This window comes from Macaca thibetana, chromosome 9 (genome assembly GCF_024542745.1).
Source record: "Macaca thibetana thibetana isolate TM-01 chromosome 9, ASM2454274v1, whole genome shotgun sequence".
NCBI classification, from domain to species: domain Eukaryota; kingdom Metazoa; phylum Chordata; class Mammalia; order Primates; family Cercopithecidae; genus Macaca; species Macaca thibetana.
In genome coordinates this window covers 53,433,813-53,446,795 of record NC_065586.1, presented here as the reverse complement: position 1 = coordinate 53,446,795, position 12,983 = coordinate 53,433,813, and the positions used below count along the sequence as shown (strand labels likewise).

Sequence of the window (12,983 nt, the reverse complement as noted above, 5' to 3'; positions counted from 1 at the left end):
TTAAATGATTAATATGTTAGGATAGGTGTGCCTGCTAATTGGGGTGCAGTTAATCACAGAATCCTTGTTAAAGAAAAATGTAGTGAAAACTTGGGCTGATTCATCAAAACTTTCCTCTCTGGGTTCATTTCCACAATCTGAATGTCCACCCCAGAGCAGTATGAGGACATCCAAGCCATTCTTCTCAATACCAATCACCAAACCTCTGCCTGAGAGTGTAGATATGAAGGGCACAGTCTCTACACTTGAGATCCTTGTGTAGGCAGGAGGCAGAGAGAGGTAGCAAATGTGCTAATAGACACAGGACCAAACTGTGGGAGCCCAGAAGTGAACTAACTCAGGCAGAAAGTGAAGAAAGGCTTTACAAAGATAATATTTGACATGGCACTGACGGATGAGGAGTTTTTTTGTTTTGTTTGTTTTGTTTTCTTTTTGAGATGAGTCTCGCTCTGTTCCCCAGGCTGGAGTGCAGTGGCGCCATCTTGGCTCACTGCAACCTCTGCCTCCAGGGTTCAACTAATTCTCCTGCCTCAGCCTCCAGAGTAGCTGGGACTACAGGCGCCTGCCACCACCCCCGGCTAATTTTTGTACTTTCAGTATAGACAGAGTTTCACCATGTTGGTCAGGCTGGTCTTGATCTCCTGACCTCAGGCGATCTGCCGGCCTAGGCCTCCCAAAGTGCAGGGATTACAGGAATGAGCCACCGTGCAAAAGCACAAGCAAGGGCAGTCTAGGCTGGAGGAACAGCATGTGTGCAAGGGCATCCAGGTGTTTGGAAACATGTAAGAAGGACAATGTGGCTGAATACCAGAGGGTATGTGAGATTGAGACTTGTGAAGGCCTCTTAATGAAATGTGAGTGCTCTAGAAAAGGGCCACAGTAGCCCCAATACCCCACAAGAATCCCCACTAGGAGCCCTGGGTGGATTCATCTCCATTCCCAGCCACCCTGAGTATGCACAGTGTCTGACCAGAGAGAAGCCACAGGTCCAAGGGTAGAGAATAGATGTTGCTTTGCAGGCTACACCAGGGTCACTTTCACGGCAACTATCAGGGGTACGGGGACTCTAAATCACAAAAGAGGAGACCCTGCCAGGCGAAAGCTTGGAGCTGATATCCCCTCTGCTGAGGCTGAGGTGAGTATGGAGAATGTCCACTTCTCAGCTCCTTCTTGCAGGAGTCCTGGCCACCCCAGCCACCTGAGGCTCACCAACATGCCTGGGATGCAGAAACAGTATCTTCTGGCTTCACACAGCTCTCTAGGTGTCCTGACAATGTGCCTATGAGGGGATGCTGTTGATCATTTATGACATCAGCAAGAGAACAGCAGGTAAGGTGCCTGGAGGCAGGTCAGAGCCTTTTGTCTTCTCTCAGAAGAACTGGCTGGTGGCAGCAGGGTGTTATCCAAAACAAGTTATTGATGGTTTGGGAAACAACGCTTTTTATTGTCCCCACCAACTCTTCCATCTGGGACACATGCTATCCTGAATGAGACACCAGGAAAAGAGACAAAAATTTGAACTGTGTTAGACAAACCTAGACTCTCTCTACAATGCCGTTTTCCTCTAAACACTTTTAGACTGAAACTGAGAGTCTCTTGGGAGACCCTCTAGTGAACGGAGCAGGCTGTCTCGCCAGACAGGCTTCTGTTTGGGAGCTCCGAGTGTCTTTCCAGCCTCATTGAAAGTGTAGATGGTTTTTAATAGTAATTAAAAATTAAATGAGAGATAGGCCCATCTAGGTAGGACTATACAGAGCAGGGGCACACAAGATGTGGGCTATGAGAACTTTTATTTATTAATATTGTAGCTATTTTTGGCCGGGTGTGGTGGCTCACACCTGTAATCCCAGCACTTTGGGAGGCCGAGGCCGGCCGATCACAAGGTCAGGAGATCGAGACCATCCTGGCTAACACGGTGAAACCCCATCTCTACTAAAAAATACAAAAAATTAGCCGGGCGTGGTGGTGGGCGCCTGTAGTCCCAGCTACACGGGAGGTTGAGATGGGAGAATGGCATGAACCCAGAAGGCGGAGCTTGCAGTAAGCTGAGATCGCACCACTGCACTCCAGCCTGGACGATAGAGACTCCGTCGCAAAAAATAAAATAAAATAAAATAAAACTGTAGCTATTTTAAATTTATTTTTCTTAAAAAATGCCAACACGCAAGTCTATAAACTGAAAAGCAAACCTTCCCCTCTCCAGAATGTACCCACTGTTACTGATTTGCAGTTTCCTTCTAGAGCTTGTTCTATGCACATACAATGTCGAGCACATGGTCAGACACAGAAACAGTCAGAAGAAAGACAGGCCAGAACTGGGATAGAGGCACATTTGATGTCAGCTGTTCCTTCCTATTCAGATTCCCTGAACAGGGAATCTGAGGAGCCGAGAGTGAAGCTCTTGGGAATAGGGAGTGAGGAGTAAAAGTTTCCTATTCCCGTATAACTATGGGGTGTCACAGTGGAGCATCCCCACGGGGAAGGAGAAACTATGCAATGCTTGGAAACCAGGAGAGGCTGGAGAAGCTGGGTTCACGGAGATGTTGAGATTTCTAAGACTAAGAGAAGAGATGGGATCAGAGGTACCCAACATGATGTAGAGTCTGAGCCCTAATTGTCCTTGGATCGCTGCAGCATTTTTACAGGAACTGGACAATATACACTAAAGCATTGAGAATGGCTTCAAGGGTCTAGTAGCTCGGATGCTGTCGGTGGAGGAAACACAGGGACAATTGACAACACTTAGTATCAGCAAGGATGTACTGGAACTCTTTTTTTTTCTGTTGTTTGTTTTTTGAGATGAAGTCTTGCTCTGTCACCCAAACTGGAGTGCAGTGGCACGATCTCGGTTCACTGCAACCTCCACCTCCTAGGTTCAAGCGATTCTCCTGCCTCAGACTCCCAAGTAGCTGGGATTACAGGTGCACACCACCACGCCCGGCTAGTAGAGACTGAGTTTCATCATGTTGGCCAGGCTGGTCTCAAACCCCTGACCTCAGGTGATCTACCTGCCTCGACCTCCCAAAGTGCTAGGATTACAGGTGTGAGCCACCATGCCTGGCCTGGAACTACTTTTTTCTGTTTTCTCCTCCCACCCCCAAAAACCATCTGCAAGTAGCAACTTGCATGTGTTGCTGGTCGGAATGAAAATAATACAGTCACTTCGGAAGAGTTCGACTATCTTTTACAAAGTTAAACATACACTTACCACATGACCACTCATAAATATTGATCCAAGGGAAATGACAATGTATGTCCAAACAAAGCTAATATTTAGATGTTCCCAGCTGCTTTATTCATAACTGCCAAAACCTGGAAACAACCTGATTGTATCAAATATATCCATTAACAGGTGAATGGATAAACAAATTTAAGCACATCTATACAATGGAATATCTATGAGCAATTAAAAAGGAATGGAGTTCTAATGCACATGATAACATGAAGGAATCTCAAAAGCATTATTCTAAGTAAGAAAAGCCAAATACACCAGGTGCGGTGGCTCATGCCTGTTATCCTAGCACTTTGAGAGGCTGAGATGGGCGGATCACTTGAAGTCAAGAGTTCAAGGCCAGCCTGGCCAACATGGCAAAACCCCATCTCTACTAAAAATACACACACACACACACACACAAAAATAGCTGGGCATGGTGGTGTGCACCTGTAATCCCAGGTACTCAGGAAACTGAGGCAGGAGAATCGCTTGAACCTGGGAGGCAGAGGTTGCAGTGAGCCGAGGTCACACCACTGCACTCCAGTCTGGGCAACAGAGTGGGACTCTGTCTCAAACAAAAAAAAACAAAAAAAAAAAAAAGAAAAAAGGCAAATACAAAAAACTACATACTGGGCCACGAACGGTGGCTCACGCCTGTAATCCCAGCACTTTGGGAGACCAAGGCGTGTGGATCACCTGAGGTCAGGAGTTCGAGACCAGCCTGGCCAACGTGGTGAAACCCCATCTCTACTAAAAATACAAAAATTAGCCAGGCATGGTGGCAGACACCTGTAATCCCAGCTACTCGAGAGGCTGAGGCAGGAGAATCGCTTGAACCCAGGAGGCGGAGGTTGCAGTGAGTCGAGATCGTTCCATTGCATGCCAGTCTGGGCAACAAGAGTGAAACTCCATCTCAAAAAAAACAAAACAAAAAACAAAAACAAAAAGAAAACTACATACTGCATGATGCGATTTGTATGAAATTCTACAAAAAGCAAGACTAGGAAACAGATAGGAAACAGATCAGCAGTTTCCTGGAGCCAGGAGCCTGAGGGAAGGGATTGACCACAAAGGGGTATGAGAGAGCTATTGAGCATAAAAGAAATGTTCTATGTGACGATGATGGTGGTGATGGTACATGACTGTGTACATCTGTCACCAGTCTTCAAATCATACACTTATTGGCAAATTTTACCTCAACTATACCGAAACTTAAAAATTATACTTTACTAAAGCTGACAAAAAGTTTTAAATTCAAGTCAAAAAAGTGAGAAGGAAGTTGATCTCAGGATAAGAAATGGGAGATAACCACAGGTAGATTTTTTTAATTTTTAAAATAAATTTTAGGGTGTATATTTAAGGTACACAACACAATGTTATGGGATACATATAGTGAAATGGTTACTACAGTCAAGCAAATTAACATATTCATCATCTCACTGGTACCTATTTTTATCTGTTTGCTTTTGAGGCAAGAATAGCTCAAATGAGGCCTGGTACAGTGGCTCACGCCTGTAATCCCAGCACTTATGGGAGGCCGAGGCAGGTGGATCACTTGAGGCCAGGAGTTCCAGACCAGCCTGGGCAACATGGAGAATCCTCATCTCTACTAAAAATACAAAAATTAGCCAGGCATAGTGGCATGCACCTGTAATCCCAGCTACTCAGGAAGCTGAGGCACGAGAATCGCTTGAACCTGGGAGGTGGAGGTTGCAGTGAGCTGAGGTCATGCCGCACTCCAGCCTGGGTGATAAAGTGAGACTCTGTCTCAAAAAAAAAAAAAAAAAAAAAATGAACTAAAATTCACTCATTTATCAGGAATCCTAAATACAGTACAATTTTATTTCCTATAATCCTCATGCTGTACATCAGACCTCGAGTCTTGCTTATCCCACATATCCACTACTTTGTATCCTATGACCTACATCTCCCCATTTCCTATCCTGGTTCCCCCCACCACCCCTGGTGATTACTGTTTTATTCTCTAACTCTGTATATTTGGCTCCTTTTTTCTTAGATTCCACATGAAAGGGAGTAATGCAATATTTTCCTGAGTCTGGTTTCCATCACTTAACATAATGTCCTCCAGGTCCACATGTGTTATGGCAAATGGCAGGGGAAGTAGCTTTTAGAAAATCATCAGGGAACAACTTTAAATAAATATATTTTAAACTTAATGGAAATGGACCATGTTTCAGAAAAATGCAATCTAATAAACTGAATCTATAGAAAAGTTCTTAACTAGTTTTACTATGCTAGCATAACCCAGATGCCCCCAAACTGATCAAAGACATCAATGAGTTAGAAGCAGCACAGTCCATGCTACCCTCACTTCCGACACCAAATGTGAGTTTGGGGGTCCTTAAGATCCGTGGGTTTGATAATGCACCAGAGCAACTCAGAACTCACTGACAGCTGTTATGTTCATGGTTATAGTTTATTACAGGAAAAGGATACAGACTGAAATCATCCGGAAGAAGCATACAGGGCAGATTCTAGCAAAGTTCCAAACATGAAACTTCCAGTGTTCTCTCTGGAGAGTCCTGGACAGTGTTGCTTTCCTGGCATCAGTGTGTGGCAATACACACAGCACTGGCACCCAGAGAAGCCCACTCCAGCCTTGGTGTCCAGAGTCTTTACTCTGGTGGTGGGAGGATTGCTTGAGCCCAGGAGTTCAAGGGGCTCAATCACGTAACCCTCGTTGGCTGCCATGTGGCCCACCTCAGTCTCTGGCCTCTCTAGGGGTCAAGTTAATACTGCTTGGTCTCCACCCACGGTTACTCCACTCACACGGTTACTATCTGACTGTACCAATACCATAGTGATTTGAATTGCAATGACTTTATGGTATTTTGAGATGTGATAAGGAAAACTGACTAACACTGATTTAAGCAACACAAACTTTTACTATTCACCTAACAAGATGCTTAGAGGGAGACTGGACGGCATCAGACCAATCCTGCAACAGTGTCAGCCATAAAACTCACTCTGCCTCCTTCTCCTTCACCATCCTCAGCTTGTTGATCGTATGTTCTGCTTTGTGCCTCATGGTCATGACACAACTGCACAGAACTGAGCACAGCAGCCACATCCAAAGGCAGGAAGCAGGAACTCTATGCTTATGAGACTGTTTTTTTCTGAGAATAAAAAATAATAAAAAAGCCTCAATAGACTACTTGTATCTCATTGGTCAGAACTGGGTCATACGCTCATCCTGGGACCAATCACTGGCAAAAGAGGATGGAAATTAATTACAGTTACTGGTTGAGACCAATTCATAAGTCTGAGGTAGGGACCAACTGAGGCCTATTCTCAGAGAAAGTTGGTCCCATACCTAAACCCAATGGCAGGTCTGTTTGAAAGAAGTAACTGGGGAATAACTGTTGGGCAGGCAACTGAGTCTGCCACACCTTAACATTAAAAATACTGCACCAGGGTTTTTTTTTCAAAATGAATACTTTGAGAGTTCTAGTTTGAATGTAATTAAATTTATATATTGCCTGTAATCCCACCTATTCAGGAAGCTGAGGCAGGAGAATCACTTGAACCCAGGAGGCAGAGGTTGCAATGAGCCGAGATTGCACCACTGCACGCCAGCCTGGGCGACACAATGAGATTCTGTCTCAAAAAAAAAAAATATATATATATATATATAATATATAATATATATTATACATATATTATATATAATACACATATACATATATTATATATAATATATATTATACATATATTATATATAATATATATTATACATATGTTATATATATTATACATATGTTATATATATTTAGATACCTGATATCTTTATGATAATCAAGGTTTTTTAATCAAGAACATGGTATTTTTTTCAATTTGTTTTCATCTTATTTTAAGAGAACTTTAATAACATTTTTAGTTTCCTTCACATAAGTCCTACAATTCTGGTCCACCAAAGGCCCAAATATTTTAGAGTATTTGTCACAATTGTGAATTGAACATTTTTCCACTGTACATTTATAGGTGCTTATTAGTATTTGCATGTATCCCTTGCATCCTGCCATCTTTCTAAATAATCTCACGAGAGACAATACAGCATGGTATTTGATGTTATAGAGCCAAACTGCAAGAGACTTAATCCCATCTCCACTATGTTCTAGCTGTATGACCTGTGCAAGTTATTCTCTGTGCTCAGTTTCCTCATCCATAAAATGGCTAATAATAACCCTTGTAAAGGTTGTTACAAGGATTAAATAAAGTAACATATATGAAGATTTAGAACAGTCCCTGGCATATAATACATTATATATTAGAATTTTCTATTATTAGAAAATAATATTGTATTAATTCCAGTCACTTTTAATAGAATGTCTGAGGTTAGTTAGCCAGAAGGTGGCTTATGCCTGTAATCCCCAAAACATTGGGAGGCTAAGGTGGGCGGATTGCTTGAGCCCAGGAGTTCAAGAATAGCCTGGTCAACATAGCAAGACCCCATCTCTGCCAAAAAAAATAAAGCCAGGTTAAGTGACTTATGCCTGTAATCTCAACACTTTGGCAGGCTGAGGCAGGAAGATGGTTTAAGCCTAGCAGTTTGAGACCAGACTGAGCAACAAAGTGAGACCCTGTCTCTATAAGATAATAAAATACAAATTAGCGGGGCACAGTCGCATATCCCTACAGTCCCAACTACTCAGGAGGATGAGGTGGGAGGATTGCTTGAGCCCAGGAGTTCAAGGCTGCAGTAACTATGAGCTATGATTGTGCCACTGCACTCCACCCTGGACGACAGAGTAAGACACTGTCTCAAAAAATAAAAATAAAGATAAATCATATGATTAGCAAAAAGTGATAGTCTTCTTTACCAATGTTTACATTATTTCATTTTTATTGCATTTTTAATACTCCAATACTATGGAGATAAAGGGCTAGTTCCTTATTTAATTGAAATCAACATTTTGCCATGTAAGAAATTTGCTTTCAGTGTTCAATAAAGAATTTTTATTACATTTAAGTGATTTGCTTTTATTCCTATTTTACTTAGGGCTATTATTAGGAAAGCCTACAGTTTTTACTGGATTTCTTTTCAGCATCTATTAATATGATAAGCAGTTTTGTTTCTGTTTTCTATTCATATGGACTAATAGATCTACTAATGTTGACACTCACTTACACTCCTGGACTAAACCCTACTTGATTATAGAATAGCAAAGCTTGTAATATCTAAGTTGCACATTTGTTCACATTTTAACATGTCTGAAATTAGGTCACGCATTACACTTAGTGGTGTCCTATGACTGCTATTGTAGTAACAGATGTGGCAGTTGTCATTGCCTGCACACATGTCAACGTAGTCATAGCTGCTTAGATTGTTGACCCTTCAGTTGAGTTATGGTCATTGCTTGTACTCCATGAGTTGACTTTAAATGACTTTAAATAAAATCTTCTAGGGCCAGGTGCAGTGGCTCACGCCTGTAATCCCAACACATTGGGAGGCTAAGAGTGGAGGGTCGCCTGAGTCCAGAAGTTTGAGACCAGTCTGGGCAACATCGTGAGACTCCATCTCTATTTTTTTAAAAAGTAAAATCTTCTAAAATGTTACTCCATGATTTGACACTGAAATGAAAAAGTTTTTGCAAATGCAAAAATTCATAAAATCAGAGCAGTGGATCATAAATTTAATACTAGTAAAACAACTTTTGTTATCAGAGGAATTACTTCATTTTCCTATGTTCTTGCAAAGCAACAATTGAGACATGGAACCTAAGAAAGTTATACGTACACATACAAATGTAGTCTATTATGTTTTGCTGTTGAGAAACACACAAAAGAATTGCAAGGCACTGGAAAAGTTGCCAAATCTCTTGAAATGGATAAAAGGAATGACAAAGCAATGAAAGGTTGGTGTCATCAATTCATTTGTTTTGAAGGACTATCATTAAGATGTCAAATTCTTTTTTGTCAAAAACTTCTGCTGATGTTGAACAGAAGACTGTATGGAGCACCCTTTAAGAAATGCTGTGTCACCAATGTTTCTGATGTCAAAGGAAAATATTGTGTGACAAATCCAGAAATCAGCAACTCTAAGTCTAAAAATAGTTAAAAAAAAAAACAAAAAACAAAAAACAAAAAACAGAGTTGGGCTTTGAATGTGAAGATATCTAAGGAATGCCTTATCCTGTTCATTTAACTTATATTTTTCTTATTAAGTGTGCACACAGTGATAGATGAGATGGGAATGAACCCAGACTTATACCAGGGTGCAGTAGTACCCTGGCCACAATGACTGACCAATCAGTATGAGGCTCTGGGTTTTGTTCACTCCTTAGTCTACCTGCCCCCTCCCCATGCTGGATCCTAGGAGTCATCCTATGACCATAGGGAGAACCATCTTGAAGCCAACACATGGATAATGGCAGAGAAGCAAGAGAAGAGAACCTCGACTGTTGATGACATCATGAAACCACAGGATCACCTCAAGGCAATTTGAATTGGGTTTTCTGTTAACTTGCAAATCAAAGCTTCATGACTGAATAAAGACTCAGTTAATGTTAGTTGGTAGTGCATACAATGATGGTTGAGGACACTTGAGACAATCCTGGTTTCTCAACCTGAGAATTCTCAACCTGGGGGCAGAATAATCCCACCATCTAGCCCTCAGCCAGCCATTGGTTCACCTGGTAAACCATTGGCCACATCTATGGAAGGTTTTAGAAAGAGGTCCCTATAGATTTTGCTTTGCTTTGAGACACACTGTGGGAGTATAGGATTTTTGTATGCTTAAAAAAATAAGAAAGAGCTGAATTCAGGGACATTGGCATGTAGAGAAAATATCTGAAGCTGATCTATACACATCTATTTTTGTGATTCACATACAAGTCTTGTTCTTGATTTCGCTTTTACACATCCACAGAATGGTAACCTGGGCTTGACAAATTGAAGTCAAGCACCAATTTTTGCTTTATTTTCATCTTGATGCTAGCTGCTTCCTGAACTGTTCCCAGCGAGCCCAGAAATCAGCTTAAAAAGATGATGTTATGCTGCTGACTCTTCAGTCACTGTTGAATAGCAGATGAAGCTCAAGCCAGCTGAATCTAGAAGTGCTATGATGAAAGAGTTAGAAGTCTTTACCCAGATCTGCCTCCTGCCAGCAGTGTTTTCTGCCTGCCCTATGGGACTTGTGAGGGACTGAAAAGTTTCCCAGCCCCTGTCAAGATGGTAATATTATCTAAAGTTCTCACAAAGCTTCTAGTCAACCTTAATTTCTACCACCTGAAATTCAAAATCTAAGGCTACTTTACAATCTTCACAAATTTAAATTATTTTGCTCTTACAAACTGGGCAGGTTGGTGGGTTTTTTTGGTTTATTCGTCAGGTTTTTTGTTTTGTTTTGGTTTTTAGTTTTAGTCCTTGAGCTTTGTAACTAAGTTTTCCTGTGTCTGCTTGCCCATAACTTATTTTTCTGGTCTAATGACTGTTTTTTAATGACTTCAGCCTGTGCTTTCTTGAACAAAAAGAAACATGGGAATGTGAGGAACATATTAATTAGCTATAAGATGTAGCCTGGTTTTTGAAGTCCAGAGCTTCAGAATGTTACGGAAGTGTAAATATAATCATGACTTTGCATGTGATTGGTAATTACATCACAGTTAAAGCCTCAGGCACTTTCCTCCTCAGAATTTTACTATCTATCCCCAACCCCTGAATGGCTCTGTCATTAATGGTCAGTCTCCGAGAACTCATTTCCCAAGGAGATGACTTCCTGTTTTGTTCTAAGTGGCCTTCCCTGCAAACCCTCCTCACCTTTGAACTTCCTGTTTCGGGATGGAAAGAGTGACCCTTCTCCCGCTCCTCTTCACAAGGTAAGGAGAAATAAGGGAGATGAAAGAAAGGTCCTCTGGAGGTATATATATAAAAAATATATATATAATATATATACATATTAAAATATGTATAAATTATATACATACATACAATATGTATATATACACACCAGGCTACATCTGATAGCTAATAAAATATGCGTATATATACACAAATGTGTGTGTGTGTGTGTATATATATATATATATACACATTTTTTTTTTTTCTAAACTACACCCACATTGCACCAAAGTATATGAAATGTTTTCTGGCCTTCAAATCATATGCCTAACTCCTGCAGGAAAACTGCATGGGCACTCAGGCTGATCTCCCTTACCCCACAACTTAGATCCACCTCTAACATGTTCTAAGTACATTTCCGCGCTGTCCCTGGGCCGGGCTGTGGGGTCCCAGAGGTGAAGTGGAGGAACTCACAGTCTGGTTGAAGAGAGACCCCCTTAAATAGATCAAGCTCCCCAAGTGTTGCTGTAAGTTTACATGGAACATGGAGTCTGAGTGGGAAGTCAGGGAGGTGAATCACGGAAGCCTTTGGACTTTGTACACCTGTGGGCACTTCCCAGATGAAGGGGGGAAGGTGTTGCAGGCAAATGGCCACCTTTAAAGGGTGGGCATTGGCCTGCTTTGTCACTTCACCCTATGCTGCCCTGTGACTGGTCTTTGCATTGTGTCACTGATATGTTGTTTTTTTTTTTTGAGACGGAATCTCACTCTCTCACCCAGGCTGGAGTGCAGTGGCACCGTCTCGGCTCACTGCAACCTCCACCTCCCGGGTTCAAGTGATTCTCCTGCCTCAGCCTCTTGAGTAGTTGAGACTACAGGTGCGTGCCACCACACCCGGCTAATTTTTGTATTTTTAGTAGAGACGAGGTTTCGCCATGTTGGTCAGGCTGGTCTCGAACTCCTGCCCTCAAGTGATCTGCCCGCCTTGGCTTCCCAAAGTGTTGGGATTACAGGCATGAGCCACCGAGCCCGGCCAACCACTGATATGTCTTGTGAATCAGCTCTACTGTCTCTGAAAGTATGTTCTCCCAAACTCCTACTTTTTGTTTTGTGTTTTTAAGACAGGGTCTCTTTTTTTTTTCTTTTTTTTTTTGAGACAGGCTGGAGTGCAGTGGCGCGATTTGGGCTCACTGCAACCTCTGCCTCCAGGGTTCAAGCAATCCTCCCACCTCAGCTCCGGAGTAGCTGGAAATACAGGCACGCGCCACTATACCTGGCTGGTTTTTGTTTTTTACGTAGAGATGGAGTCTTATTATGGTGCCCAGGCTGGTCTTGAACTCCTGGGCTCAAGCGATCCTCCTAAAGCCCTGAGATTACAGGCGTGAGCCAGCGCGCCCGACACAACCCCCTACTTTCATGAAAGTGTGGGCACTTCCAACACGAGGAGTAAGTGGATGGGCGGTGTGTGACCAACCCGTCTCAGCGTCCCCCGGAGTCCGCAGGCTGCGGCTCACCGTTCTCTGCCCCATAGTCAGCATTGCGGATGAAAGGGAACGTGGGTGGAGGATAGAGGTTGGCAATTCTGAATCTGTACATAGAACTAGAAGGGGCTCAACGCAATGTGTCGGTCCTTAAGAATCCCCCTCCCCATGGAGGTTAAAAACACAAGACGAAACAAAACTATCAAAAGAGCTATTCTAAACCAGGCTGAAGATTGGAAGGAAGGTGGCCGGCCTCGGCTGCAGGACAGGTGCTTCCAGACTCCATTAGGGGTGTCCAGCGCCTTCTTTTGCCCCAGGCAGCGCCCTGAAGAACGCATCGGGGCCTCGGTTCGCGGACATGAGGAGTGGACCGACCGAGCGCTGAGCGTAAAAGGACCGGTTAGGCACACGCCCGAGCGCCACTGGGGCTAGGAGACGCGGCCCGGAGGTCGGCGAGGCGGGGGCGGGCCCGGAGCTCCTCCCACGGG

At 42.9% G+C, this 12,983-nt stretch overlaps 1 protein-coding gene across 1 annotated transcript in view; it reads left to right on the top strand.

Moving 5' to 3' along the window:
* Positions 1-12,983, top strand: part of PLAC9 (placenta associated 9) — a 325,463-nt gene that overhangs the window by 262,849 nt on the left and 49,631 nt on the right. The gene's annotated exons all lie outside the window — the stretch shown is intronic.